The sequence below is a fragment of the Corylus avellana genome, chromosome 5 (genome assembly GCF_965113065.1).
Source record: "Corylus avellana chromosome 5, dhCorAvel1.hap1.2, whole genome shotgun sequence".
Taxonomy (NCBI): Eukaryota; Viridiplantae; Streptophyta; class Magnoliopsida; order Fagales; family Betulaceae; genus Corylus; species Corylus avellana.
Window position 1 is genome coordinate 10,113,293 of NC_142494.1, and position 23,169 is coordinate 10,136,461.

General features: G+C 48.6%; 51 non-coding genes and 1 pseudogene across 51 annotated transcripts; 1 reads left to right on the forward strand and 51 right to left on the reverse strand.

Moving 5' to 3' along the window:
- The window catches only part of LOC148585377 (protein FAR1-RELATED SEQUENCE 5-like), a 218,629-nt pseudogene that overhangs the window by 80,587 nt on the left and 114,873 nt on the right, over positions 1–23,169 (forward strand).
- LOC148585531 (5S ribosomal RNA) lies at positions 145–263 on the reverse strand. Its single transcript, XR_015912270.1, has one exon. It is a non-coding gene; the product is annotated as a 5S ribosomal RNA (ribosomal RNA).
- On the reverse strand, positions 598–716 carry LOC148585532 (5S ribosomal RNA). The gene has a single exon (XR_015912271.1). It is a non-coding gene; the product is annotated as a 5S ribosomal RNA (ribosomal RNA).
- Positions 1,051–1,169, reverse strand: LOC148585533 (5S ribosomal RNA). The gene has a single exon (XR_015912272.1). It is a non-coding gene; the product is annotated as a 5S ribosomal RNA (ribosomal RNA).
- Positions 1,504–1,622, reverse strand: LOC148585534 (5S ribosomal RNA). Its single transcript, XR_015912274.1, has one exon. It is a non-coding gene; the product is annotated as a 5S ribosomal RNA (ribosomal RNA).
- LOC148585535 (5S ribosomal RNA) lies at positions 1,957–2,075 on the reverse strand. Its single transcript, XR_015912275.1, has one exon. It is a non-coding gene; the product is annotated as a 5S ribosomal RNA (ribosomal RNA).
- LOC148585536 (5S ribosomal RNA) lies at positions 2,410–2,528 on the reverse strand. Its single transcript, XR_015912276.1, has one exon. It is a non-coding gene; the product is annotated as a 5S ribosomal RNA (ribosomal RNA).
- LOC148585537 (5S ribosomal RNA) lies at positions 2,863–2,981 on the reverse strand. The gene has a single exon (XR_015912277.1). It is a non-coding gene; the product is annotated as a 5S ribosomal RNA (ribosomal RNA).
- Positions 3,316–3,434, reverse strand: LOC148585538 (5S ribosomal RNA). Its single transcript, XR_015912278.1, has one exon. It is a non-coding gene; the product is annotated as a 5S ribosomal RNA (ribosomal RNA).
- LOC148585539 (5S ribosomal RNA) lies at positions 3,769–3,887 on the reverse strand. Its single transcript, XR_015912279.1, has one exon. It is a non-coding gene; the product is annotated as a 5S ribosomal RNA (ribosomal RNA).
- On the reverse strand, positions 4,222–4,340 carry LOC148585540 (5S ribosomal RNA). The gene has a single exon (XR_015912280.1). It is a non-coding gene; the product is annotated as a 5S ribosomal RNA (ribosomal RNA).
- On the reverse strand, positions 4,675–4,793 carry LOC148585541 (5S ribosomal RNA). The gene has a single exon (XR_015912281.1). It is a non-coding gene; the product is annotated as a 5S ribosomal RNA (ribosomal RNA).
- On the reverse strand, positions 5,128–5,246 carry LOC148585542 (5S ribosomal RNA). The gene has a single exon (XR_015912282.1). It is a non-coding gene; the product is annotated as a 5S ribosomal RNA (ribosomal RNA).
- LOC148585543 (5S ribosomal RNA) lies at positions 5,581–5,699 on the reverse strand. The gene has a single exon (XR_015912283.1). It is a non-coding gene; the product is annotated as a 5S ribosomal RNA (ribosomal RNA).
- LOC148585544 (5S ribosomal RNA) lies at positions 6,034–6,152 on the reverse strand. The gene has a single exon (XR_015912285.1). It is a non-coding gene; the product is annotated as a 5S ribosomal RNA (ribosomal RNA).
- LOC148585545 (5S ribosomal RNA) lies at positions 6,487–6,605 on the reverse strand. The gene has a single exon (XR_015912286.1). It is a non-coding gene; the product is annotated as a 5S ribosomal RNA (ribosomal RNA).
- Positions 6,940–7,058, reverse strand: LOC148585546 (5S ribosomal RNA). The gene has a single exon (XR_015912287.1). It is a non-coding gene; the product is annotated as a 5S ribosomal RNA (ribosomal RNA).
- Positions 7,393–7,511, reverse strand: LOC148585547 (5S ribosomal RNA). Its single transcript, XR_015912288.1, has one exon. It is a non-coding gene; the product is annotated as a 5S ribosomal RNA (ribosomal RNA).
- Positions 7,846–7,964, reverse strand: LOC148585548 (5S ribosomal RNA). The gene has a single exon (XR_015912289.1). It is a non-coding gene; the product is annotated as a 5S ribosomal RNA (ribosomal RNA).
- On the reverse strand, positions 8,299–8,417 carry LOC148585549 (5S ribosomal RNA). The gene has a single exon (XR_015912290.1). It is a non-coding gene; the product is annotated as a 5S ribosomal RNA (ribosomal RNA).
- On the reverse strand, positions 8,752–8,870 carry LOC148585550 (5S ribosomal RNA). Its single transcript, XR_015912291.1, has one exon. It is a non-coding gene; the product is annotated as a 5S ribosomal RNA (ribosomal RNA).
- Positions 9,205–9,323, reverse strand: LOC148585551 (5S ribosomal RNA). Its single transcript, XR_015912292.1, has one exon. It is a non-coding gene; the product is annotated as a 5S ribosomal RNA (ribosomal RNA).
- LOC148585552 (5S ribosomal RNA) lies at positions 9,658–9,776 on the reverse strand. Its single transcript, XR_015912293.1, has one exon. It is a non-coding gene; the product is annotated as a 5S ribosomal RNA (ribosomal RNA).
- Positions 10,111–10,229, reverse strand: LOC148585553 (5S ribosomal RNA). The gene has a single exon (XR_015912294.1). It is a non-coding gene; the product is annotated as a 5S ribosomal RNA (ribosomal RNA).
- Positions 10,559–10,677, reverse strand: LOC148585554 (5S ribosomal RNA). The gene has a single exon (XR_015912551.1). It is a non-coding gene; the product is annotated as a 5S ribosomal RNA (ribosomal RNA).
- On the reverse strand, positions 11,011–11,129 carry LOC148585555 (5S ribosomal RNA). The gene has a single exon (XR_015912296.1). It is a non-coding gene; the product is annotated as a 5S ribosomal RNA (ribosomal RNA).
- LOC148585556 (5S ribosomal RNA) lies at positions 11,464–11,582 on the reverse strand. The gene has a single exon (XR_015912541.1). It is a non-coding gene; the product is annotated as a 5S ribosomal RNA (ribosomal RNA).
- On the reverse strand, positions 11,917–12,035 carry LOC148585557 (5S ribosomal RNA). The gene has a single exon (XR_015912542.1). It is a non-coding gene; the product is annotated as a 5S ribosomal RNA (ribosomal RNA).
- LOC148585558 (5S ribosomal RNA) lies at positions 12,370–12,488 on the reverse strand. Its single transcript, XR_015912543.1, has one exon. It is a non-coding gene; the product is annotated as a 5S ribosomal RNA (ribosomal RNA).
- LOC148585559 (5S ribosomal RNA) lies at positions 12,823–12,941 on the reverse strand. Its single transcript, XR_015912297.1, has one exon. It is a non-coding gene; the product is annotated as a 5S ribosomal RNA (ribosomal RNA).
- Positions 13,276–13,394, reverse strand: LOC148585560 (5S ribosomal RNA). The gene has a single exon (XR_015912298.1). It is a non-coding gene; the product is annotated as a 5S ribosomal RNA (ribosomal RNA).
- LOC148585561 (5S ribosomal RNA) lies at positions 13,729–13,847 on the reverse strand. Its single transcript, XR_015912299.1, has one exon. It is a non-coding gene; the product is annotated as a 5S ribosomal RNA (ribosomal RNA).
- Positions 14,182–14,300, reverse strand: LOC148585562 (5S ribosomal RNA). Its single transcript, XR_015912300.1, has one exon. It is a non-coding gene; the product is annotated as a 5S ribosomal RNA (ribosomal RNA).
- On the reverse strand, positions 14,635–14,753 carry LOC148585563 (5S ribosomal RNA). Its single transcript, XR_015912301.1, has one exon. It is a non-coding gene; the product is annotated as a 5S ribosomal RNA (ribosomal RNA).
- LOC148585564 (5S ribosomal RNA) lies at positions 15,088–15,206 on the reverse strand. Its single transcript, XR_015912302.1, has one exon. It is a non-coding gene; the product is annotated as a 5S ribosomal RNA (ribosomal RNA).
- On the reverse strand, positions 15,541–15,659 carry LOC148585565 (5S ribosomal RNA). Its single transcript, XR_015912303.1, has one exon. It is a non-coding gene; the product is annotated as a 5S ribosomal RNA (ribosomal RNA).
- LOC148585566 (5S ribosomal RNA) lies at positions 15,994–16,112 on the reverse strand. The gene has a single exon (XR_015912304.1). It is a non-coding gene; the product is annotated as a 5S ribosomal RNA (ribosomal RNA).
- On the reverse strand, positions 16,447–16,565 carry LOC148585567 (5S ribosomal RNA). Its single transcript, XR_015912305.1, has one exon. It is a non-coding gene; the product is annotated as a 5S ribosomal RNA (ribosomal RNA).
- On the reverse strand, positions 16,900–17,018 carry LOC148585568 (5S ribosomal RNA). Its single transcript, XR_015912307.1, has one exon. It is a non-coding gene; the product is annotated as a 5S ribosomal RNA (ribosomal RNA).
- On the reverse strand, positions 17,353–17,471 carry LOC148585569 (5S ribosomal RNA). The gene has a single exon (XR_015912308.1). It is a non-coding gene; the product is annotated as a 5S ribosomal RNA (ribosomal RNA).
- Positions 17,806–17,924, reverse strand: LOC148585570 (5S ribosomal RNA). Its single transcript, XR_015912309.1, has one exon. It is a non-coding gene; the product is annotated as a 5S ribosomal RNA (ribosomal RNA).
- LOC148585571 (5S ribosomal RNA) lies at positions 18,259–18,377 on the reverse strand. The gene has a single exon (XR_015912310.1). It is a non-coding gene; the product is annotated as a 5S ribosomal RNA (ribosomal RNA).
- LOC148585572 (5S ribosomal RNA) lies at positions 18,712–18,830 on the reverse strand. The gene has a single exon (XR_015912311.1). It is a non-coding gene; the product is annotated as a 5S ribosomal RNA (ribosomal RNA).
- On the reverse strand, positions 19,165–19,283 carry LOC148585573 (5S ribosomal RNA). Its single transcript, XR_015912312.1, has one exon. It is a non-coding gene; the product is annotated as a 5S ribosomal RNA (ribosomal RNA).
- Positions 19,618–19,736, reverse strand: LOC148585574 (5S ribosomal RNA). Its single transcript, XR_015912313.1, has one exon. It is a non-coding gene; the product is annotated as a 5S ribosomal RNA (ribosomal RNA).
- Positions 20,071–20,189, reverse strand: LOC148585575 (5S ribosomal RNA). Its single transcript, XR_015912314.1, has one exon. It is a non-coding gene; the product is annotated as a 5S ribosomal RNA (ribosomal RNA).
- On the reverse strand, positions 20,524–20,642 carry LOC148585576 (5S ribosomal RNA). The gene has a single exon (XR_015912315.1). It is a non-coding gene; the product is annotated as a 5S ribosomal RNA (ribosomal RNA).
- On the reverse strand, positions 20,977–21,095 carry LOC148585577 (5S ribosomal RNA). The gene has a single exon (XR_015912316.1). It is a non-coding gene; the product is annotated as a 5S ribosomal RNA (ribosomal RNA).
- LOC148585578 (5S ribosomal RNA) lies at positions 21,430–21,548 on the reverse strand. The gene has a single exon (XR_015912318.1). It is a non-coding gene; the product is annotated as a 5S ribosomal RNA (ribosomal RNA).
- LOC148585579 (5S ribosomal RNA) lies at positions 21,883–22,001 on the reverse strand. The gene has a single exon (XR_015912319.1). It is a non-coding gene; the product is annotated as a 5S ribosomal RNA (ribosomal RNA).
- LOC148585580 (5S ribosomal RNA) lies at positions 22,336–22,454 on the reverse strand. The gene has a single exon (XR_015912320.1). It is a non-coding gene; the product is annotated as a 5S ribosomal RNA (ribosomal RNA).
- LOC148585581 (5S ribosomal RNA) lies at positions 22,789–22,907 on the reverse strand. Its single transcript, XR_015912321.1, has one exon. It is a non-coding gene; the product is annotated as a 5S ribosomal RNA (ribosomal RNA).

Genomic DNA, 23,169 nt, shown 5'->3' on the forward strand with positions numbered 1-23,169 from the left:
AACGCCTTTTCTACAGAGCACGGATCAAAATGAGCTACTTGGGGGTCAAAATGATGGATTTTGAGCTCGAAAATGTGCTCACCCAGCCCTGGCTAGGTGACCGTGGCCAAAGCCGCGCGGACCAAAAAGCTAAAAGCAAAATGAGGGGTGCAACACGAGGACTTCCCAGGAGGTCACCCATCCTAGTACTACTCTCGCCCAAGCACGCTTAACTGCGGAGTTCTGATGGGATCCGGTGCATTAGTGCTGGTATGATCGCACCCGTTAGCATCCTTACGCAAAATACATATAAGCCTTACGCATCTAGCTGAACTGGCCCTAACAGTTAATGGATCCGGCGCTCGCATGTGTCCGTTTGACTTTTGGGATAATATAACATCGTGATTAAGAAGTAAGTATGGTGAAAATGCTCCGTAAAGACGTGTCCGCGAGTAAGACCAAATACTCCGTAAAAACGCCTTTTCTACAGAGCACGGATCAAAATGAGCTACTTGGGGGTCAAAATGATGGATTTTGAGCTCGAAAATGTGCTCACCCAGCCCTGGCTAGGTGACCGTGGCCAAAGCCGCGCGGACCAAAAAGCTAAAAGCAAAATGAGGGGTGCAACACGAGGACTTCCCAGGAGGTCACCCATCCTAGTACTACTCTCGCCCAAGCACGCTTAACTGCGGAGTTCTGATGGGATCCGGTGCATTAGTGCTGGTATGATCGCACCCGTTAGCATCCTTACGCAAAATACATATAAGCCTTACGCATCTAGCTGAACTGGCCCTAACAGTTAATGGATCCGGCGCTCGCATGTGTCCGTTTGACTTTTGGGATAATATAACATCGTGATTAAGAAGTAAGTATGGTGAAAATGCTCCGTAAAGACGTGTCCGCGAGTAAGACCAAATACTCCGTAAAAACGCCTTTTCTACAGAGCACGGATCAAAATGAGCTACTTGGGGGTCAAAATGATGGATTTTGAGCTCGAAAATGTGCTCACCCAGCCCTGGCTAGGTGACCGTGGCCAAAGCCGCGCGGACCAAAAAGCTAAAAGCAAAATGAGGGGTGCAACACGAGGACTTCCCAGGAGGTCACCCATCCTAGTACTACTCTCGCCCAAGCACGCTTAACTGCGGAGTTCTGATGGGATCCGGTGCATTAGTGCTGGTATGATCGCACCCGTTAGCATCCTTACGCAAAATACATATAAGCCTTACGCATCTAGCTGAACTGGCCCTAACAGTTAATGGATCCGGCGCTCGCATGTGTCCGTTTGACTTTTGGGATAATATAACATCGTGATTAAGAAGTAAGTATGGTGAAAATGCTCCGTAAAGACGTGTCCGCGAGTAAGACCAAATACTCCGTAAAAACGCCTTTTCTACAGAGCACGGATCAAAATGAGCTACTTGGGGGTCAAAATGATGGATTTTGAGCTCGAAAATGTGCTCACCCAGCCCTGGCTAGGTGACCGTGGCCAAAGCCGCGCGGACCAAAAAGCTAAAAGCAAAATGAGGGGTGCAACACGAGGACTTCCCAGGAGGTCACCCATCCTAGTACTACTCTCGCCCAAGCACGCTTAACTGCGGAGTTCTGATGGGATCCGGTGCATTAGTGCTGGTATGATCGCACCCGTTAGCATCCTTACGCAAAATACATATAAGCCTTACGCATCTAGCTGAACTGGCCCTAACAGTTAATGGATCCGGCGCTCGCATGTGTCCGTTTGACTTTTGGGATAATATAACATCGTGATTAAGAAGTAAGTATGGTGAAAATGCTCCGTAAAGACGTGTCCGCGAGTAAGACCAAATACTCCGTAAAAACGCCTTTTCTACAGAGCACGGATCAAAATGAGCTACTTGGGGGTCAAAATGATGGATTTTGAGCTCGAAAATGTGCTCACCCAGCCCTGGCTAGGTGACCGTGGCCAAAGCCGCGCGGACCAAAAAGCTAAAAGCAAAATGAGGGGTGCAACACGAGGACTTCCCAGGAGGTCACCCATCCTAGTACTACTCTCGCCCAAGCACGCTTAACTGCGGAGTTCTGATGGGATCCGGTGCATTAGTGCTGGTATGATCGCACCCGTTAGCATCCTTACGCAAAATACATATAAGCCTTACGCATCTAGCTGAACTGGCCCTAACAGTTAATGGATCCGGCGCTCGCATGTGTCCGTTTGACTTTTGGGATAATATAACATCGTGATTAAGAAGTAAGTATGGTGAAAATGCTCCGTAAAGACGTGTCCGCGAGTAAGACCAAATACTCCGTAAAAACGCCTTTTCTACAGAGCACGGATCAAAATGAGCTACTTGGGGGTCAAAATGATGGATTTTGAGCTCGAAAATGTGCTCACCCAGCCCTGGCTAGGTGACCGTGGCCAAAGCCGCGCGGACCAAAAAGCTAAAAGCAAAATGAGGGGTGCAACACGAGGACTTCCCAGGAGGTCACCCATCCTAGTACTACTCTCGCCCAAGCACGCTTAACTGCGGAGTTCTGATGGGATCCGGTGCATTAGTGCTGGTATGATCGCACCCGTTAGCATCCTTACGCAAAATACATATAAGCCTTACGCATCTAGCTGAACTGGCCCTAACAGTTAATGGATCCGGCGCTCGCATGTGTCCGTTTGACTTTTGGGATAATATAACATCGTGATTAAGAAGTAAGTATGGTGAAAATGCTCCGTAAAGACGTGTCCGCGAGTAAGACCAAATACTCCGTAAAAACGCCTTTTCTACAGAGCACGGATCAAAATGAGCTACTTGGGGGTCAAAATGATGGATTTTGAGCTCGAAAATGTGCTCACCCAGCCCTGGCTAGGTGACCGTGGCCAAAGCCGCGCGGACCAAAAAGCTAAAAGCAAAATGAGGGGTGCAACACGAGGACTTCCCAGGAGGTCACCCATCCTAGTACTACTCTCGCCCAAGCACGCTTAACTGCGGAGTTCTGATGGGATCCGGTGCATTAGTGCTGGTATGATCGCACCCGTTAGCATCCTTACGCAAAATACATATAAGCCTTACGCATCTAGCTGAACTGGCCCTAACAGTTAATGGATCCGGCGCTCGCATGTGTCCGTTTGACTTTTGGGATAATATAACATCGTGATTAAGAAGTAAGTATGGTGAAAATGCTCCGTAAAGACGTGTCCGCGAGTAAGACCAAATACTCCGTAAAAACGCCTTTTCTACAGAGCACGGATCAAAATGAGCTACTTGGGGGTCAAAATGATGGATTTTGAGCTCGAAAATGTGCTCACCCAGCCCTGGCTAGGTGACCGTGGCCAAAGCCGCGCGGACCAAAAAGCTAAAAGCAAAATGAGGGGTGCAACACGAGGACTTCCCAGGAGGTCACCCATCCTAGTACTACTCTCGCCCAAGCACGCTTAACTGCGGAGTTCTGATGGGATCCGGTGCATTAGTGCTGGTATGATCGCACCCGTTAGCATCCTTACGCAAAATACATATAAGCCTTACGCATCTAGCTGAACTGGCCCTAACAGTTAATGGATCCGGCGCTCGCATGTGTCCGTTTGACTTTTGGGATAATATAACATCGTGATTAAGAAGTAAGTATGGTGAAAATGCTCCGTAAAGACGTGTCCGCGAGTAAGACCAAATACTCCGTAAAAACGCCTTTTCTACAGAGCACGGATCAAAATGAGCTACTTGGGGGTCAAAATGATGGATTTTGAGCTCGAAAATGTGCTCACCCAGCCCTGGCTAGGTGACCGTGGCCAAAGCCGCGCGGACCAAAAAGCTAAAAGCAAAATGAGGGGTGCAACACGAGGACTTCCCAGGAGGTCACCCATCCTAGTACTACTCTCGCCCAAGCACGCTTAACTGCGGAGTTCTGATGGGATCCGGTGCATTAGTGCTGGTATGATCGCACCCGTTAGCATCCTTACGCAAAATACATATAAGCCTTACGCATCTAGCTGAACTGGCCCTAACAGTTAATGGATCCGGCGCTCGCATGTGTCCGTTTGACTTTTGGGATAATATAACATCGTGATTAAGAAGTAAGTATGGTGAAAATGCTCCGTAAAGACGTGTCCGCGAGTAAGACCAAATACTCCGTAAAAACGCCTTTTCTACAGAGCACGGATCAAAATGAGCTACTTGGGGGTCAAAATGATGGATTTTGAGCTCGAAAATGTGCTCACCCAGCCCTGGCTAGGTGACCGTGGCCAAAGCCGCGCGGACCAAAAAGCTAAAAGCAAAATGAGGGGTGCAACACGAGGACTTCCCAGGAGGTCACCCATCCTAGTACTACTCTCGCCCAAGCACGCTTAACTGCGGAGTTCTGATGGGATCCGGTGCATTAGTGCTGGTATGATCGCACCCGTTAGCATCCTTACGCAAAATACATATAAGCCTTACGCATCTAGCTGAACTGGCCCTAACAGTTAATGGATCCGGCGCTCGCATGTGTCCGTTTGACTTTTGGGATAATATAACATCGTGATTAAGAAGTAAGTATGGTGAAAATGCTCCGTAAAGACGTGTCCGCGAGTAAGACCAAATACTCCGTAAAAACGCCTTTTCTACAGAGCACGGATCAAAATGAGCTACTTGGGGGTCAAAATGATGGATTTTGAGCTCGAAAATGTGCTCACCCAGCCCTGGCTAGGTGACCGTGGCCAAAGCCGCGCGGACCAAAAAGCTAAAAGCAAAATGAGGGGTGCAACACGAGGACTTCCCAGGAGGTCACCCATCCTAGTACTACTCTCGCCCAAGCACGCTTAACTGCGGAGTTCTGATGGGATCCGGTGCATTAGTGCTGGTATGATCGCACCCGTTAGCATCCTTACGCAAAATACATATAAGCCTTACGCATCTAGCTGAACTGGCCCTAACAGTTAATGGATCCGGCGCTCGCATGTGTCCGTTTGACTTTTGGGATAATATAACATCGTGATTAAGAAGTAAGTATGGTGAAAATGCTCCGTAAAGACGTGTCCGCGAGTAAGACCAAATACTCCGTAAAAACGCCTTTTCTACAGAGCACGGATCAAAATGAGCTACTTGGGGGTCAAAATGATGGATTTTGAGCTCGAAAATGTGCTCACCCAGCCCTGGCTAGGTGACCGTGGCCAAAGCCGCGCGGACCAAAAAGCTAAAAGCAAAATGAGGGGTGCAACACGAGGACTTCCCAGGAGGTCACCCATCCTAGTACTACTCTCGCCCAAGCACGCTTAACTGCGGAGTTCTGATGGGATCCGGTGCATTAGTGCTGGTATGATCGCACCCGTTAGCATCCTTACGCAAAATACATATAAGCCTTACGCATCTAGCTGAACTGGCCCTAACAGTTAATGGATCCGGCGCTCGCATGTGTCCGTTTGACTTTTGGGATAATATAACATCGTGATTAAGAAGTAAGTATGGTGAAAATGCTCCGTAAAGACGTGTCCGCGAGTAAGACCAAATACTCCGTAAAAACGCCTTTTCTACAGAGCACGGATCAAAATGAGCTACTTGGGGGTCAAAATGATGGATTTTGAGCTCGAAAATGTGCTCACCCAGCCCTGGCTAGGTGACCGTGGCCAAAGCCGCGCGGACCAAAAAGCTAAAAGCAAAATGAGGGGTGCAACACGAGGACTTCCCAGGAGGTCACCCATCCTAGTACTACTCTCGCCCAAGCACGCTTAACTGCGGAGTTCTGATGGGATCCGGTGCATTAGTGCTGGTATGATCGCACCCGTTAGCATCCTTACGCAAAATACATATAAGCCTTACGCATCTAGCTGAACTGGCCCTAACAGTTAATGGATCCGGCGCTCGCATGTGTCCGTTTGACTTTTGGGATAATATAACATCGTGATTAAGAAGTAAGTATGGTGAAAATGCTCCGTAAAGACGTGTCCGCGAGTAAGACCAAATACTCCGTAAAAACGCCTTTTCTACAGAGCACGGATCAAAATGAGCTACTTGGGGGTCAAAATGATGGATTTTGAGCTCGAAAATGTGCTCACCCAGCCCTGGCTAGGTGACCGTGGCCAAAGCCGCGCGGACCAAAAAGCTAAAAGCAAAATGAGGGGTGCAACACGAGGACTTCCCAGGAGGTCACCCATCCTAGTACTACTCTCGCCCAAGCACGCTTAACTGCGGAGTTCTGATGGGATCCGGTGCATTAGTGCTGGTATGATCGCACCCGTTAGCATCCTTACGCAAAATACATATAAGCCTTACGCATCTAGCTGAACTGGCCCTAACAGTTAATGGATCCGGCGCTCGCATGTGTCCGTTTGACTTTTGGGATAATATAACATCGTGATTAAGAAGTAAGTATGGTGAAAATGCTCCGTAAAGACGTGTCCGCGAGTAAGACCAAATACTCCGTAAAAACGCCTTTTCTACAGAGCACGGATCAAAATGAGCTACTTGGGGGTCAAAATGATGGATTTTGAGCTCGAAAATGTGCTCACCCAGCCCTGGCTAGGTGACCGTGGCCAAAGCCGCGCGGACCAAAAAGCTAAAAGCAAAATGAGGGGTGCAACACGAGGACTTCCCAGGAGGTCACCCATCCTAGTACTACTCTCGCCCAAGCACGCTTAACTGCGGAGTTCTGATGGGATCCGGTGCATTAGTGCTGGTATGATCGCACCCGTTAGCATCCTTACGCAAAATACATATAAGCCTTACGCATCTAGCTGAACTGGCCCTAACAGTTAATGGATCCGGCGCTCGCATGTGTCCGTTTGACTTTTGGGATAATATAACATCGTGATTAAGAAGTAAGTATGGTGAAAATGCTCCGTAAAGACGTGTCCGCGAGTAAGACCAAATACTCCGTAAAAACGCCTTTTCTACAGAGCACGGATCAAAATGAGCTACTTGGGGGTCAAAATGATGGATTTTGAGCTCGAAAATGTGCTCACCCAGCCCTGGCTAGGTGACCGTGGCCAAAGCCGCGCGGACCAAAAAGCTAAAAGCAAAATGAGGGGTGCAACACGAGGACTTCCCAGGAGGTCACCCATCCTAGTACTACTCTCGCCCAAGCACGCTTAACTGCGGAGTTCTGATGGGATCCGGTGCATTAGTGCTGGTATGATCGCACCCGTTAGCATCCTTACGCAAAATACATATAAGCCTTACGCATCTAGCTGAACTGGCCCTAACAGTTAATGGATCCGGCGCTCGCATGTGTCCGTTTGACTTTTGGGATAATATAACATCGTGATTAAGAAGTAAGTATGGTGAAAATGCTCCGTAAAGACGTGTCCGCGAGTAAGACCAAATACTCCGTAAAAACGCCTTTTCTACAGAGCACGGATCAAAATGAGCTACTTGGGGGTCAAAATGATGGATTTTGAGCTCGAAAATGTGCTCACCCAGCCCTGGCTAGGTGACCGTGGCCAAAGCCGCGCGGACCAAAAAGCTAAAAGCAAAATGAGGGGTGCAACACGAGGACTTCCCAGGAGGTCACCCATCCTAGTACTACTCTCGCCCAAGCACGCTTAACTGCGGAGTTCTGATGGGATCCGGTGCATTAGTGCTGGTATGATCGCACCCGTTAGCATCCTTACGCAAAATACATATAAGCCTTACGCATCTAGCTGAACTGGCCCTAACAGTTAATGGATCCGGCGCTCGCATGTGTCCGTTTGACTTTTGGGATAATATAACATCGTGATTAAGAAGTAAGTATGGTGAAAATGCTCCGTAAAGACGTGTCCGCGAGTAAGACCAAATACTCCGTAAAAACGCCTTTTCTACAGAGCACGGATCAAAATGAGCTACTTGGGGGTCAAAATGATGGATTTTGAGCTCGAAAATGTGCTCACCCAGCCCTGGCTAGGTGACCGTGGCCAAAGCCGCGCGGACCAAAAAGCTAAAAGCAAAATGAGGGGTGCAACACGAGGACTTCCCAGGAGGTCACCCATCCTAGTACTACTCTCGCCCAAGCACGCTTAACTGCGGAGTTCTGATGGGATCCGGTGCATTAGTGCTGGTATGATCGCACCCGTTAGCATCCTTACGCAAAATACATATAAGCCTTACGCATCTAGCTGAACTGGCCCTAACAGTTAATGGATCCGGCGCTCGCATGTGTCCGTTTGACTTTTGGGATAATATAACATCGTGATTAAGAAGTAAGTATGGTGAAAATGCTCCGTAAAGACGTGTCCGCGAGTAAGACCAAATACTCCGTAAAAACGCCTTTTCTACAGAGCACGGATCAAAATGAGCTACTTGGGGGTCAAAATGATGGATTTTGAGCTCGAAAATGTGCTCACCCAGCCCTGGCTAGGTGACCGTGGCCAAAGCCGCGCGGACCAAAAAGCTAAAAGCAAAATGAGGGGTGCAACACGAGGACTTCCCAGGAGGTCACCCATCCTAGTACTACTCTCGCCCAAGCACGCTTAACTGCGGAGTTCTGATGGGATCCGGTGCATTAGTGCTGGTATGATCGCACCCGTTAGCATCCTTACGCAAAATACATATAAGCCTTACGCATCTAGCTGAACTGGCCCTAACAGTTAATGGATCCGGCGCTCGCATGTGTCCGTTTGACTTTTGGGATAATATAACATCGTGATTAAGAAGTAAGTATGGTGAAAATGCTCCGTAAAGACGTGTCCGCGAGTAAGACCAAATACTCCGTAAAAACGCCTTTTCTACAGAGCACGGATCAAAATGAGCTACTTGGGGGTCAAAATGATGGATTTTGAGCTCGAAAATGTGCTCACCCAGCCCTGGCTAGGTGACCGTGGCCAAAGCCGCGCGGACCAAAAAGCTAAAAGCAAAATGAGGGGTGCAACACGAGGACTTCCCAGGAGGTCACCCATCCTAGTACTACTCTCGCCCAAGCACGCTTAACTGCGGAGTTCTGATGGGATCCGGTGCATTAGTGCTGGTATGATCGCACCCGTTAGCATCCTTACGCAAAATACATATAAGCCTTACGCATCTAGCTGAACTGGCCCTAACAGTTAATGGATCCGGCGCTCGCATGTGTCCGTTTGACTTTTGGGATAATATAACATCGTGATTAAGAAGTAAGTATGGTGAAAATGCTCCGTAAAGACGTGTCCGCGAGTAAGACCAAATACTCCGTAAAAACGCCTTTTCTACAGAGCACGGATCAAAATGAGCTACTTGGGGGTCAAAATGATGGATTTTGAGCTCGAAAATGTGCTCACCCAGCCCTGGCTAGGTGACCGTGGCCAAAGCCGCGCGGACCAAAAAGCTAAAAGCAAAATGAGGGGTGCAACACGAGGACTTCCCAGGAGGTCACCCATCCTAGTACTACTCTCGCCCAAGCACGCTTAACTGCGGAGTTCTGATGGGATCCGGTGCATTAGTGCTGGTATGATCGCACCCGTTAGCATCCTTACGCAAAATACATATAAGCCTTACGCATCTAGCTGAACTGGCCCTAACAGTTAATGGATCCGGCGCTCGCATGTGTCCGTTTGACTTTTGGGATAATATAACATCGTGATTAAGAAGTAAGTATGGTGAAAATGCTCCGTAAAGACGTGTCCGCGAGTAAGACCAAATACTCCGTAAAAACGCCTTTTCTACAGAGCACGGATCAAAATGAGCTACTTGGGGGTCAAAATGATGGATTTTGAGCTCGAAAATGTGCTCACCCAGCCCTGGCTAGGTGACCGTGGCCAAAGCCGCGCGGACCAAAAAGCTAAAAGCAAAATGAGGGGTGCAACACGAGGACTTCCCAGGAGGTCACCCATCCTAGTACTACTCTCGCCCAAGCACGCTTAACTGCGGAGTTCTGATGGGATCCGGTGCATTAGTGCTGGTATGATCGCACCCGTTAGCATCCTTACGCAAAATACATATAAGCCTTACGCATCTAGCTGAACTGGCCCTAACAGTTAATGGATCCGGCGCTCGCATGTGTCCGTTTGACTTTTGGGATAATATAACATCGTGATTAAGAAGTAAGTATGGTGAAAATGCTCCGTAAAGACGTGTCCGCGAGTAAGACCAAATACTCCGTAAAAACGCCTTTTCTACAGAGCACGGATCAAAATGAGCTACTTGGGGGTCAAAATGATGGATTTTGAGCTCGAAAATGTGCTCACCCAGCCCTGGCTAGGTGACCGTGGCCAAAGCCGCGCGGACCAAAAAGCTAAAAGCAAAATGAGGGGTGCAACACGAGGACTTCCCAGGAGGTCACCCATCCTAGTACTACTCTCGCCCAAGCACGCTTAACTGCGGAGTTCTGATGGGATCCGGTGCATTAGTGCTGGTATGATCGCACCCGTTAGCATCCTTACGCAAAATACATATAAGCCTTACGCATCTAGCTGAACTGGCCCTAACAGTTAATGGATCCGGCGCTCGCATGTGTCCGTTTGACTTTTGGGATAATATAACATCGTGATTAAGAAGTAAGTATGGTGAAAATGCTCCGTAAAGACGTGTCCGCGAGTAAGACCAAATACTCCGTAAAAACGCCTTTTCTACAGAGCACGGATCAAAATGAGCTACTTGGGGGTCAAAATGATGGAGCTCGAAAATGTGCTCACCCAGCCCTGGCTAGGTGACCGTGGCCAAAGCCGCGCGGACCAAAAAAGCTAAAAGCAAAATGAGGGGTGCAACACGAGGACTTCCCAGGAGGTCACCCATCCTAGTACTACCCTCTCCCAAGCACGCTTAACTGCGGAGTTCTGATGGGATCCGGTGCATTAGTGCTGGTATGATCGCACCCGTTAGCATCCTTACGCAAAATACATATAAGCCTTACGCATCTAGCTGAACTGGCCCTAACAGTTAATGGATCCGGCGCTCGCATGTGTCCGTTTGACTTTTGGGATAATATAACATCGTGATTAAGAAGTAAGTATGGTGAAAATGCTCCGTAAAGACGTGTCCCGCGAGTAAGACCAAATACTCGTAAAAACGCCTTTTCTACAGAGCACGGATCAAAATGAGCTACTTGGGGTCAAAATGATGGATTTTGAGCTCGAAAATGTGCTCACCCAGCCCTGGCTAGGTGACCGTGGCCAAAGCCGCGCGGACCAAAAAGCTAAAAGCAAAATGAGGGGTGCAACACGAGGACTTCCCAGGAGGTCACCCATCCTAGTACTACTCTCGCCCAAGCACGCTTAACTGCGGAGTTCTGATGGGATCCGGTGCATTAGTGCTGGTATGATCGCACCCGTTAGCATCCTTACGCAAAATACATATAAGCCTTACGCATCTAGCTGAACTGGCCCTAACAGTTAATGGATCCGGCGCTCGCATGTGTCCGTTTGACTTTTGGGATAATATAACATCGTGATTAAGAAGTAAGTATGGTGAAAATGCTCCGTAAAGACGTGTCCGCGAGTAAGACCAAATACTCCGTAAAAACGCCTTTTCTACAGAGCACGGATCAAAATGAGCTACTTGGGGGTCAAAATGATGGATTTTGAGCTCGAAAATGTGCTCACCCAGCCCTGGCTAGGTGACCGTGGCCAAAGCCGCGCGGACCAAAAAGCTAAAAGCAAAATGAGGGGTGCAACACGAGGACTTCCCAGGAGGTCACCCATCCTAGTACTACTCTCGCCCAAGCGCGCTTAACTGCGGAGTTCTGATGGGATCCGGTGCATTAGTGCTGGTATGATCGCACCCGTTAGCATCCTTACGCAAAATACATATAAGCCTTACGCATCTAGCTGAACTGGCCCTAACAGTTAATGGATCCGGCGCTCGCATGTGTCCGTTTGACTTTTGGGATAATATAACATCGTGATTAAGAAGTAAGTATGGTGAAAATGCTCCGTAAAGACGTGTCCGCGAGTAAGACCAAATACTCCGTAAAAACGCCTTTTCTACAGAGCACGGATCAAAATGAGCTACTTGGGGGTCAAAATGATGGATTTTGAGCTCGAAAATGTGCTCACCCAGCCCTGGCTAGGTGACCGTGGCCAAAGCCGCGCGGACCAAAAAGCTAAAAGCAAAATGAGGGGTGCAACACGAGGACTTCCCAGGAGGTCACCCATCCTAGTACTACTCTCGCCCAAGCGCGCTTAACTGCGGAGTTCTGATGGGATCCGGTGCATTAGTGCTGGTATGATCGCACCCGTTAGCATCCTTACGCAAAATACATATAAGCCTTACGCATCTAGCTGAACTGGCCCTAACAGTTAATGGATCCGGCGCTCGCATGTGTCCGTTTGACTTTTGGGATAATATAACATCGTGATTAAGAAGTAAGTATGGTGAAAATGCTCCGTAAAGACGTGTCCGCGAGTAAGACCAAATACTCCGTAAAAACGCCTTTTCTACAGAGCACGGATCAAAATGAGCTACTTGGGGGTCAAAATGATGGATTTTGAGCTCGAAAATGTGCTCACCCAGCCCTGGCTAGGTGACCGTGGCCAAAGCCGCGCGGACCAAAAAGCTAAAAGCAAAATGAGGGGTGCAACACGAGGACTTCCCAGGAGGTCACCCATCCTAGTACTACTCTCGCCCAAGCGCGCTTAACTGCGGAGTTCTGATGGGATCCGGTGCATTAGTGCTGGTATGATCGCACCCGTTAGCATCCTTACGCAAAATACATATAAGCCTTACGCATCTAGCTGAACTGGCCCTAACAGTTAATGGATCCGGCGCTCGCATGTGTCCGTTTGACTTTTGGGATAATATAACATCGTGATTAAGAAGTAAGTATGGTGAAAATGCTCCGTAAAGACGTGTCCGCGAGTAAGACCAAATACTCCGTAAAAACGCCTTTTCTACAGAGCACGGATCAAAATGAGCTACTTGGGGGTCAAAATGATGGATTTTGAGCTCGAAAATGTGCTCACCCAGCCCTGGCTAGGTGACCGTGGCCAAAGCCGCGCGGACCAAAAAGCTAAAAGCAAAATGAGGGGTGCAACACGAGGACTTCCCAGGAGGTCACCCATCCTAGTACTACTCTCGCCCAAGCACGCTTAACTGCGGAGTTCTGATGGGATCCGGTGCATTAGTGCTGGTATGATCGCACCCGTTAGCATCCTTACGCAAAATACATATAAGCCTTACGCATCTAGCTGAACTGGCCCTAACAGTTAATGGATCCGGCGCTCGCATGTGTCCGTTTGACTTTTGGGATAATATAACATCGTGATTAAGAAGTAAGTATGGTGAAAATGCTCCGTAAAGACGTGTCCGCGAGTAAGACCAAATACTCCGTAAAAACGCCTTTTCTACAGAGCACGGATCAAAATGAGCTACTTGGGGGTCAAAATGATGGATTTTGAGCTCGAAAATGTGCTCACCCAGCCCTGGCTAGGTGACCGTGGCCAAAGCCGCGCGGACCAAAAAGCTAAAAGCAAAATGAGGGGTGCAACACGAGGACTTCCCAGGAGGTCACCCATCCTAGTACTACTCTCGCCCAAGCACGCTTAACTGCGGAGTTCTGATGGGATCCGGTGCATTAGTGCTGGTATGATCGCACCCGTTAGCATCCTTACGCAAAATACATATAAGCCTTACGCATCTAGCTGAACTGGCCCTAACAGTTAATGGATCCGGCGCTCGCATGTGTCCGTTTGACTTTTGGGATAATATAACATCGTGATTAAGAAGTAAGTATGGTGAAAATGCTCCGTAAAGACGTGTCCGCGAGTAAGACCAAATACTCCGTAAAAACGCCTTTTCTACAGAGCACGGATCAAAATGAGCTACTTGGGGGTCAAAATGATGGATTTTGAGCTCGAAAATGTGCTCACCCAGCCCTGGCTAGGTGACCGTGGCCAAAGCCGCGCGGACCAAAAAGCTAAAAGCAAAATGAGGGGTGCAACACGAGGACTTCCCAGGAGGTCACCCATCCTAGTACTACTCTCGCCCAAGCACGCTTAACTGCGGAGTTCTGATGGGATCCGGTGCATTAGTGCTGGTATGATCGCACCCGTTAGCATCCTTACGCAAAATACATATAAGCCTTACGCATCTAGCTGAACTGGCCCTAACAGTTAATGGATCCGGCGCTCGCATGTGTCCGTTTGACTTTTGGGATAATATAACATCGTGATTAAGAAGTAAGTATGGTGAAAATGCTCCGTAAAGACGTGTCCGCGAGTAAGACCAAATACTCCGTAAAAACGCCTTTTCTACAGAGCACGGATCAAAATGAGCTACTTGGGGGTCAAAATGATGGATTTTGAGCTCGAAAATGTGCTCACCCAGCCCTGGCTAGGTGACCGTGGCCAAAGCCGCGCGGACCAAAAAGCTAAAAGCAAAATGAGGGGTGCAACACGAGGACTTCCCAGGAGGTCACCCATCCTAGTACTACTCTCGCCCAAGCACGCTTAACTGCGGAGTTCTGATGGGATCCGGTGCATTAGTGCTGGTATGATCGCACCCGTTAGCATCCTTACGCAAAATACATATAAGCCTTACGCATCTAGCTGAACTGGCCCTAACAGTTAATGGATCCGGCGCTCGCATGTGTCCGTTTGACTTTTGGGATAATATAACATCGTGATTAAGAAGTAAGTATGGTGAAAATGCTCCGTAAAGACGTGTCCGCGAGTAAGACCAAATACTCCGTAAAAACGCCTTTTCTACAGAGCACGGATCAAAATGAGCTACTTGGGGGTCAAAATGATGGATTTTGAGCTCGAAAATGTGCTCACCCAGCCCTGGCTAGGTGACCGTGGCCAAAGCCGCGCGGACCAAAAAGCTAAAAGCAAAATGAGGGGTGCAACACGAGGACTTCCCAGGAGGTCACCCATCCTAGTACTACTCTCGCCCAAGCACGCTTAACTGCGGAGTTCTGATGGGATCCGGTGCATTAGTGCTGGTATGATCGCACCCGTTAGCATCCTTACGCAAAATACATATAAGCCTTACGCATCTAGCTGAACTGGCCCTAACAGTTAATGGATCCGGCGCTCGCATGTGTCCGTTTGACTTTTGGGATAATATAACATCGTGATTAAGAAGTAAGTATGGTGAAAATGCTCCGTAAAGACGTGTCCGCGAGTAAGACCAAATACTCCGTAAAAACGCCTTTTCTACAGAGCACGGATCAAAATGAGCTACTTGGGGGTCAAAATGATGGATTTTGAGCTCGAAAATGTGCTCACCCAGCCCTGGCTAGGTGACCGTGGCCAAAGCCGCGCGGACCAAAAAGCTAAAAGCAAAATGAGGGGTGCAACACGAGGACTTCCCAGGAGGTCACCCATCCTAGTACTACTCTCGCCCAAGCACGCTTAACTGCGGAGTTCTGATGGGATCCGGTGCATTAGTGCTGGTATGATCGCACCCGTTAGCATCCTTACGCAAAATACATATAAGCCTTACGCATCTAGCTGAACTGGCCCTAACAGTTAATGGATCCGGCGCTCGCATGTGTCCGTTTGACTTTTGGGATAATATAACATCGTGATTAAGAAGTAAGTATGGTGAAAATGCTCCGTAAAGACGTGTCCGCGAGTAAGACCAAATACTCCGTAAAAACGCCTTTTCTACAGAGCACGGATCAAAATGAGCTACTTGGGGGTCAAAATGATGGATTTTGAGCTCGAAAATGTGCTCACCCAGCCCTGGCTAGGTGACCGTGGCCAAAGCCGCGCGGACCAAAAAGCTAAAAGCAAAATGAGGGGTGCAACACGAGGACTTCCCAGGAGGTCACCCATCCTAGTACTACTCTCGCCCAAGCACGCTTAACTGCGGAGTTCTGATGGGATCCGGTGCATTAGTGCTGGTATGATCGCACCCGTTAGCATCCTTACGCAAAATACATATAAGCCTTACGCATCTAGCTGAACTGGCCCTAACAGTTAATGGATCCGGCGCTCGCATGTGTCCGTTTGACTTTTGGGATAATATAACATCGTGATTAAGAAGTAAGTATGGTGAAAATGCTCCGTAAAGACGTGTCCGCGAGTAAGACCAAATACTCCGTAAAAACGCCTTTTCTACAGAGCACGGATCAAAATGAGCTACTTGGGGGTCAAAATGATGGATTTTGAGCTCGAAAATGTGCTCACCCAGCCCTGGCTAGGTGACCGTGGCCAAAGCCGCGCGGACCAAAAAGCTAAAAGCAAAATGAGGGGTGCAACACGAGGACTTCCCAGGAGGTCACCCATCCTAGTACTACTCTCGCCCAAGCACGCTTAACTGCGGAGTTCTGATGGGATCCGGTGCATTAGTGCTGGTATGATCGCACCCGTTAGCATCCTTACGCAAAATACATATAAGCCTTACGCATCTAGCTGAACTGGCCCTAACAGTTAATGGATCCGGCGCTCGCATGTGTCCGTTTGACTTTTGGGATAATATAACATCGTGATTAAGAAGTAAGTATGGTGAAAATGCTCCGTAAAGACGTGTCCGCGAGTAAGACCAAATACTCCGTAAAAACGCCTTTTCTACAGAGCACGGATCAAAATGAGCTACTTGGGGGTCAAAATGATGGATTTTGAGCTCGAAAATGTGCTCACCCAGCCCTGGCTAGGTGACCGTGGCCAAAGCCGCGCGGACCAAAAAGCTAAAAGCAAAATGAGGGGTGCAACACGAGGACTTCCCAGGAGGTCACCCATCCTAGTACTACTCTCGCCCAAGCACGCTTAACTGCGGAGTTCTGATGGGATCCGGTGCATTAGTGCTGGTATGATCGCACCCGTTAGCATCCTTACGCAAAATACATATAAGCCTTACGCATCTAGCTGAACTGGCCCTAACAGTTAATGGATCCGGCGCTCGCATGTGTCCGTTTGACTTTTGGGATAATATAACATCGTGATTAAGAAGTAAGTATGGTGAAAATGCTCCGTAAAGACGTGTCCGCGAGTAAGACCAAATACTCCGTAAAAACGCCTTTTCTACAGAGCACGGATCAAAATGAGCTACTTGGGGGTCAAAATGATGGATTTTGAGCTCGAAAATGTGCTCACCCAGCCCTGGCTAGGTGACCGTGGCCAAAGCCGCGCGGACCAAAAAGCTAAAAGCAAAATGAGGGGTGCAACACGAGGACTTCCCAGGAGGTCACCCATCCTAGTACTACTCTCGCCCAAGCACGCTTAACTGCGGAGTTCTGATGGGATCCGGTGCATTAGTGCTGGTATGATCGCACCCGTTAGCATCCTTACGCAAAATACATATAAGCCTTACGCATCTAGCTGAACTGGCCCTAACAGTTAATGGATCCGGCGCTCGCATGTGTCCGTTTGACTTTTGGGATAATATAACATCGTGATTAAGAAGTAAGTATGGTGAAAATGCTCCGTAAAGACGTGTCCGCGAGTAAGACCAAATACTCCGTAAAAACGCCTTTTCTACAGAGCACGGATCAAAATGAGCTACTTGGGGGTCAAAATGATGGATTTTGAGCTCGAAAATGTGCTCACCCAGCCCTGGCTAGGTGACCGTGGCCAAAGCCGCGCGGACCAAAAAGCTAAAAGCAAAATGAGGGGTGCAACACGAGGACTTCCCAGGAGGTCACCCATCCTAGTACTACTCTCGCCCAAGCACGCTTAACTGCGGAGTTCTGATGGGATCCGGTGCATTAGTGCTGGTATGATCGCACCCGTTAGCATCCTTACGCAAAATACATATAAGCCTTACGCATCTAGCTGAACTGGCCCTAACAGTTAATGGATCCGGCGCTCGCATGTGTCCGTTTGACTTTTGGGATAATATAACATCGTGATTAAGAAGTAAGTATGGTGAAAATGCTCCGTAAAGACGTGTCCGCGAGTAAGACCAAATACTCCGTAAAAACGCCTTTTCTACAGAGCACGGATCAAAATGAGCTACTTGGGGGTCAAAATGATGGATTTTGAGCTCGAAAATGTGCTCACCCAGCCCTGGCTAGGTGACCGTGGCCAAAGCCGCGCGGACCAAAAAGCTAAAAGCAAAATGAGGGGTGCAACACGAGGACTTCCCAGGAGGTCACCCATCCTAGTACTACTCTCGCCCAAGCACGCTTAACTGCGGAGTTCTGATGGGATCCGGTGCATTAGTGCTGGTATGATCGCACCCGTTAGCATCCTTACGCAAAATACATATAAGCCTTACGCATCTAGCTGAACTGGCCCTAACAGTTAATGGATCCGGCGCTCGCATGTGTCCGTTTGACTTTTGGGATAATATAACATCGTGATTAAGAAGTAAGTATGGTGAAAATGCTCCGTAAAGACGTGTCCGCGAGTAAGACCAAATACTCCGTAAAAACGCCTTTTCTACAGAGCACGGATCAAAATGAGCTACTTGGGGGTCAAAATGATGGATTTTGAGCTCGAAAATGTGCTCACCCAGCCCTGGCTAGGTGACCGTGGCCAAAGCCGCGCGGACCAAAAAGCTAAAAGCAAAATGAGGGGTGCAACACGAGGACTTCCCAGGAGGTCACCCATCCTAGTACTACTCTCGCCCAAGCACGCTTAACTGCGGAGTTCTGATGGGATCCGGTGCATTAGTGCTGGTATGATCGCACCCGTTAGCATCCTTACGCAAAATACATATAAGCCTTACGCATCTAGCTGAACTGGCCCTAACAGTTAATGGATCCGGCGCTCGCATGTGTCCGTTTGACTTTTGGGATAATATAACATCGTGATTAAGAAGTAAGTATGGTGAAAATGCTCCGTAAAGACGTGTCCGCGAGTAAGACCAAATACTCCGTAAAAACGCCTTTTCTACAGAGCACGGATCAAAATGAGCTACTTGGGGGTCAAAATGATGGATTTTGAGCTCGAAAATGTGCTCACCCAGCCCTGGCTAGGTGACCGTGGCCAAAGCCGCGCGGACCAAAAAGCTAAAAGCAAAATGAGGGGTGCAACACGAGGACTTCCCAGGAGGTCACCCATCCTAGTACTACTCTCGCCCAAGCACGCTTAACTGCGGAGTTCTGATGGGATCCGGTGCATTAGTGCTGGTATGATCGCACCCGTTAGCATCCTTACGCAAAATACATATAAGCCTTACGCATCTAGCTGAACTGGCCCTAACAGTTAATGGATCCGGCGCTCGCATGTGTCCGTTTGACTTTTGGGATAATATAACATCGTGATTAAGAAGTAAGTATGGTGAAAATGCTCCGTAAAGACGTGTCCGCGAGTAAGACCAAATACTCCGTAAAAACGCCTTTTCTACAGAGCACGGATCAAAATGAGCTACTTGGGGGTCAAAATGATGGATTTTGAGCTCGAAAATGTGCTCACCCAGCCCTGGCTAGGTGACCGTGGCCAAAGCCGCGCGGACCAAAAAGCTAAAAGCAAAATGAGGGGTGCAACACGAGGACTTCCCAGGAGGTCACCCATCCTAGTACTACTCTCGCCCAAGCACGCTTAACTGCGGAGTTCTGATGGGATCCGGTGCATTAGTGCTGGTATGATCGCACCCGTTAGCATCCTTACGCAAAATACATATAAGCCTTACGCATCTAGCTGAACTGGCCCTAACAGTTAATGGATCCGGCGCTCGCATGTGTCCGTTTGACTTTTGGGATAATATAACATCGTGATTAAGAAGTAAGTATGGTGAAAATGCTCCGTAAAGACGTGTCCGCGAGTAAGACCAAATACTCCGTAAAAACGCCTTTTCTACAGAGCACGGATCAAAATGAGCTACTTGGGGGTCAAAATGATGGATTTTGAGCTCGAAAATGTGCTCACCCAGCCCTGGCTAGGTGACCGTGGCCAAAGCCGCGCGGACCAAAAAGCTAAAAGCAAAATGAGGGGTGCAACACGAGGACTTCCCAGGAGGTCACCCATCCTAGTACTACTCTCGCCCAAGCACGCTTAACTGCGGAGTTCTGATGGGATCCGGTGCATTAGTGCTGGTATGATCGCACCCGTTAGCATCCTTACGCAAAATACATATAAGCCTTACGCATCTAGCTGAACTGGCCCTAACAGTTAATGGATCCGGCGCTCGCATGTGTCCGTTTGACTTTTGGGATAATATAACATCGTGATTAAGAAGTAAGTATGGTGAAAATGCTCCGTAAAGACGTGTCCGCGAGTAAGACCAAATACTCCGTAAAAACGCCTTTTCTACAGAGCACGGATCAAAATGAGCTACTTGGGGGTCAAAATGATGGATTTTGAGCTCGAAAATGTGCTCACCCAGCCCTGGCTAGGTGACCGTGGCCAAAGCCGCGCGGACCAAAAAGCTAAAAGCAAAATGAGGGGTGCAACACGAGGACTTCCCAGGAGGTCACCCATCCTAGTACTACTCTCGCCCAAGCACGCTTAACTGCGGAGTTCTGATGGGATCCGGTGCATTAGTGCTGGTATGATCGCACCCGTTAGCATCCTTACGCAAAATACATATAAGCCTTACGCATCTAGCTGAACTGGCCCTAACAGTTAATGGATCCGGCGCTCGCATGTGTCCGTTTGACTTTTGGGATAATATAACATCGTGATTAAGAAGTAAGTATGGTGAAAATGCTCCGTAAAGACGTGTCCGCGAGTAAGACCAAATACTCCGTAAAAACGCCTTTTCTACAGAGCACGGATCAAAATGAGCTACTTGGGGGTCAAAATGATGGATTTTGAGCTCGAAAATGTGCTCACCCAGCCCTGGCTAGGTGACCGTGGCCAAAGCCGCGCGGACCAAAAAGCTAAAAGCAAAATGAGGGGTGCAACACGAGGACTTCCCAGGAGGTCACCCATCCTAGTACTACTCTCGCCCAAGCACGCTTAACTGCGGAGTTCTGATGGGATCCGGTGCATTAGTGCTGGTATGATCGCACCCGTTAGCATCCTTACGCAAAATACATATAAGCCTTACGCATCTAGCTGAACTGGCCCTAACAGTTAATGGATCCGGCGCTCGCATGTGTCCGTTTGACTTTTGGGATAATATAACATCGTGATTAAGAAGTAAGTATGGTGAAAATGCTCCGTAAAGACGTGTCCGCGAGTAAGACCAAATACTCCGTAAAAACGCCTTTTCTACAGAGCACGGATCAAAATGAGCTACTTGGGGGTCAAAATGATGGATTTTGAGCTCGAAAATGTGCTCACCCAGCCCTGGCTAGGTGACCGTGGCCAAAGCCGCGCGGACCAAAAAGCTAAAAGCAAAATGAGGGGTGCAACACGAGGACTTCCCAGGAGGTCACCCATCCTAGTACTACTCTCGCCCAAGCACGCTTAACTGCGGAGTTCTGATGGGATCCGGTGCATTAGTGCTGGTATGATCGCACCCGTTAGCATCCTTACGCAAAATACATATAAGCCTTACGCATCTAGCTGAACTGGCCCTAACAGTTAATGGATCCGGCGCTCGCATGTGTCCGTTTGACTTTTGGGATAATATAACATCGTGATTAAGAAGTAAGTATGGTGAAAATGCTCCGTAAAGACGTGTCCGCGAGTAAGACCAAATACTCCGTAAAAACGCCTTTTCTACAGAGCACGGATCAAAATGAGCTACTTGGGGGTCAAAATGATGGATTTTGAGCTCGAAAATGTGCTCACCCAGCCCTGGCTAGGTGACCGTGGCCAAAGCCGCGCGGACCAAAAAGCTAAAAGCAAAATGAGGGGTGCAACACGAGGACTTCCCAGGAGGTCACCCATCCTAGTACTACTCTCGCCCAAGCACGCTTAACTGCGGAGTTCTGATGGGATCCGGTGCATTAGTGCTGGTATGATCGCACCCGTTAGCATCCTTACGCAAAATACATATAAGCCTTACGCATCTAGCTGAACTGGCCCTAACAGTTAATGGATCCGGCGCTCGCATGTGTCCGTTTGACTTTTGGGATAATATAACATCGTGATTAAGAAGTAAGTATGGTGAAAATGCTCCGTAAAGACGTGTCCGCGAGTAAGACCAAATACTCCGTAAAAACGCCTTTTCTACAGAGCACGGATCAAAATGAGCTACTTGGGGGTCAAAATGATGGATTTTGAGCTCGAAAATGTGCTCACCCAGCCCTGGCTAGGTGACCGTGGCCAAAGCCGCGCGGACCAAAAAGCTAAAAGCAAAATGAGGGGTGCAACACGAGGACTTCCCAGGAGGTCACCCATCCTAGTACTACTCTCGCCCAAGCACGCTTAACTGCGGAGTTCTGATGGGATCCGGTGCATTAGTGCTGGTATGATCGCACCCGTTAGCATCCTTACGCAAAATACATATAAGCCTTACGCATCTAGCTGAACTGGCCCTAACAGTTAATGGATCCGGCGCTCGCATGTGTCCGTTTGACTTTTGGGATAATATAACATCGTGATTAAGAAGTAAGTATGGTGAAAATGCTCCGTAAAGACGTGTCCGCGAGTAAGACCAAATACTCCGTAAAAACGCCTTTTCTACAGAGCACGGATCAAAATGAGCTACTTGGGGGTCAAAATGATGGATTTTGAGCTCGAAAATGTGCTCACCCAGCCCTGGCTAGGTGACCGTGGCCAAAGCCGCGCGGACCAAAAAGCTAAAAGCAAAATGAGGGGTGCAACACGAGGACTTCCCAGGAGGTCACCCATCCTAGTACTACTCTCGCCCAAGCACGCTTAACTGCGGAGTTCTGATGGGATCCGGTGCATTAGTGCTGGTATGATCGCACCCGTTAGCATCCTTACGCAAAATACATATAAGCCTTACGCATCTAGCTGAACTGGCCCTAACAGTTAATGGATCCGGCGCTCGCATGTGTCCGTTTGACTTTTGGGATAATATAACATCGTGATTAAGAAGTAAGTATGGTGAAAATGCTCCGTAAAGACGTGTCCGCGAGTAAGACCAAATACTCCGTAAAAACGCCTTTTCTACAGAGCACGGATCAAAATGAGCTACTTGGGGGTCAAAATGATGGATTTTGAGCTCGAAAATGTGCTCACCCAGCCCTGGCTAGGTGACCGTGGCCAAAGCCGCGCGGACCAAAAAGCTAAAAGCAAAATGAGGGGTGCAACACGAGGACTTCCCAGGAGGTCACCCATCCTAGTACTACTCTCGCCCAAGCACGCTTAACTGCGGAGTTCTGATGGGATCCGGTGCATTAGTGCTGGTATGATCGCACCCGTTAGCATCCTTACGCAAAATACATATAAGCCTTACGCATCTAGCTGAACTGGCCCTAACAGTTAATGGATCCGGCGCTCGCATGTGTCCGTTTGACTTTTGGGATAATATAACATCGTGATTAAGAAGTAAGTATGGTGAAAATGCTCCGTAAAGACGTGTCCGCGAGTAAGACCAAATACTCCGTAAAAACGCCTTTTCTACAGAGCACGGATCAAAATGAGCTACTTGGGGGTCAAAATGATGGATTTTGAGCTCGAAA